General features: G+C 37.5%; 1 non-coding gene across 1 annotated transcript; it reads right to left on the reverse strand.

The window, feature by feature from the left end:
* Positions 1-1,282: 1,282 nt before the first annotated feature.
* On the reverse strand, positions 1,283-1,388 carry LOC132041977 (small nucleolar RNA R71). Its single transcript, XR_009411301.1, has one exon. It is a non-coding gene; the product is annotated as a small nucleolar RNA R71 (small nucleolar RNA).
* Between the last annotated feature and the right edge of the window lie 1,895 nt (positions 1,389-3,283).

Raw genomic sequence — 3,283 nt, forward strand, 5'->3', positions numbered from 1 at the left:
CTTCAATTTCTTATTTCTTGTTCTTTGTTATGAGTAGCTAAATTTCCTTACTAGGGTTGTGAACCCAATGATGGATGTCTTGTGATTGGGTTTTGTGATTGATATACATACAATGGATTATTAGGGTTTATCTATTTTTCATTGTTCATTCATAATTAATGGTTGCAAACATTGATTAAAGCCATAAATCTTGATTAGTTTGGGAAAATAATTAGGGTTGGTAAGAATAGATAACAAGGACTCAAAGCTTTAAACTTTGTTTAATAAATACACTTAGGAATAAGATGAATTTAATTGGATAATTAACCATTCTTCACAGTTACTTTCTTATATTTGGAAAAATCATAGAAAGAGATAATCTTTATTTATTGGGAAATAGTAAAGATTCATATAGAGGTTAAGGGCATTCATGTAATGATCCATTAGAAGTATATCAAGATCAATACCCACGATCATACACCTTATCTAACGGGGACACAACTTTGTTATTTTTTTTTAACCATAAATTACAATCTAAAGCAATTAGTTAGCAATTAGTCATAAACAACCAACTTTTACAAAAATCATTGGATTAAGACATTAGATCTAAATTAAGCATTCTACGAGTTTAGTAACCTTTTCACACTATATTCCCTGTGGGATTCGACCCCAACCTAATTGGGTTACTATATTTGACATCGTCCGCTTTACGCTAATTAAAGGTGTAATTTGAGCATATCAAATTTTGGCGCCATTGCCGGGGAATACGGTTTTGAAATTACTAAATTAGTGTTTGTTTTGATTGAAGTCTTTTGCTTATTCCATCACACCTTATTTGTTATTCCTTGTAAACCAGGTAAACATGAACCAGAATCAGCAAAACCAACGTGCTGGTAACCAGGGGAATCGATTGAATAATCAGGCGAATAATCCGATGACGAGAATGTTTTCACTGATCTTGTTCCTGAAGAGGACTATGCATCTGCTATTGTTCATCCTCGGGTTGGAGCTGCAAGCGTCAAAATTGACTCCTCTCTATATCAGTTGTTGAAGCTTGAGGGCTACTTTCGGAACTCTACCGATAATGACCCTCAACGTCATTTGCAGAATTTTGTGGATGTGTGTGCTAATCACGTCCAAAATAACGTTCCACAAGATGCTATTCGGCTGAGGCTATTCAAATATTCCTTAGCTGGGGATGCGAGAGCATGGTTCGAGAAGCTGCCCCGGAATTCTATTACTACATGGGCAGAGATGGTAGCAGCCTTCCTCAAGAAACGGTACCCTCCTAGCAAGAAGGCTGAGATTCATGACAAGATCTATGAATTTAAGCAGCGACTAGGGGAACAATTATATGAAGCGTGGGAGATATTTAAGGAGTATTTGTAGAAAATTCCAAATCATGGTTTTCCGGAGAACATATTAATGGAGAAGTTCTATCGAGGGCTGGATCCAGTGACGCAATCAATTGCAAACAATGCAGCGGATGGGTGTTTTATGAATAAATCTTACTGACGAGTGACCAACATACTTGACAGGCTAACTACACACAATCAGGCTTGGCACTAAAAAAATGCTGATATTGTGCCTTATAGCAGTGTCATGATCCAGAATATGGTAAAGGAGAATCAAGATACCCAGCAAACATTGGCTGAACTTGCAACGAATATTTCCTTGCTAACCAAGAAGTTTGATGAGACCCAGATTAAGCAGGTAAATGTTTGTGAGGATGAGCCAGGTAATGTACTAGACCTAAGAGGGTCCATTTCACGAGGGACCTCCTATGCAGGTAGAAGATGCTAACTATGTGAATAATTCTCAAGAGGGTTATCAAAGACAGGACTACCAAGGTGGTTACCAGAATCAGAAACAATGGAGACCTCAGCAGGGTCAAGTGCCTATAACAATAACAACTCAGGGAACTACAATAATAATTATGGTGGTACGAACCAAGGGAGATACAACAACAACAACAATTTTGGGAACAAGAGTTTCAATCCTTATATACCACCGAAGGGGCAATCAACAGAGCAAGGTAGTTCGAGGGTTGAAGCAATACTTGAGAAGGTTCTGGCTAATTAAACAAAGTCTAAAAGAACATTATCTGGGCTAGCAGAGACAGTGGGTTCCCATACAACAGCTATTCAGAAGCTCGAGTCACAAATGCGTGATATTTCTAGAGAGAAGCTGTTACACACCGAATTTTCGCACGTTAAAGTCGCAGCATGAGTTAGTCGACGTAAGTTCAAAATAAATAATCTTGAGGTTAAAAGGGACTGAGCTTATTAATATAAATGGTTATAAGAGTCTATAAATAAGATTAGTAAGTGGCGGAAGCTTTGGAGGGTGAATGAATCAAAGAAGCATGAGTTTCATCAAAGGTTGGCAAGTTGGGAATATGATAACTTGTACTTTTGGGTGAGATTAGGAGTGCTTCACATGCTAAGAAAGTAATAATTTGAAGTATTTTACTCGTATAATGGTTTCTTGTTAAGTTTGGAAGTCAAACAATTTGTAATATGAAAGTTAACAAAGGGCGTCGCAAGTTAAGCTTGTAAATTTCACTGAAAATTGGGTCAGATGTAGAAGATCTTTTCTCTCAATATACTTGGAGTTACGCAGTGATCCACCTATCAAATCAGAGATCTATGAGTATAGTTTCCATTATATTATATCGTTCATCGATACGACATCGGAGTAGAGAGAAATTCGCATTTCCGTCCAGGGACGTAAACTGCCGCGGGAACAGTGAGCAAGGTCGGTGGCTGCTCACTTTAAGTCATATAAAAGACCCCTTGCACGAATTTTTTCTTCATTTTCTCACCATCCACGACCTGGAAAACCCTCAAACTCTATCTAATGAATCCTCCATCAATCTCAATCCAAATCAGGAGCAAATCTATCAACTTTAACATGAAGAACAACATGGCGGTTACGAACTCGTGATTTCTTCACTATTTTGCTTCTCGGATGAAAAATTCGCCTTGAAGTAATTTATAGTTTGAAGTGTTATACATCACTTGAGGTATGGTTCAACCTTATTTGTATCTCCTTGAACTTTACAAACATTTAGACCTAGAAAATTGGAGAAAATCCCATAAGAATAATCATTGTTAACTCTCATGAATATAGTTTAATTATTGGGCTATTTTGTATGGTGATAGTGGGTTGTTTGGAGCTGTGGTGATATCGATGGTATCGTAATAATTAGGAGGAGCAGAAAAGTGGGATATTGTAGCGTCTTATGCGAGAATTAAGCTACAAATGACCCTACGAACTTACGCCCGCAAGTTGTTCGACAAAA

Source organism: Lycium ferocissimum, unplaced genomic scaffold (genome assembly GCF_029784015.1).
Source record: "Lycium ferocissimum isolate CSIRO_LF1 unplaced genomic scaffold, AGI_CSIRO_Lferr_CH_V1 ctg12656, whole genome shotgun sequence".
NCBI lineage: Eukaryota > Viridiplantae > Streptophyta > Magnoliopsida > Solanales > Solanaceae > Lycium > Lycium ferocissimum.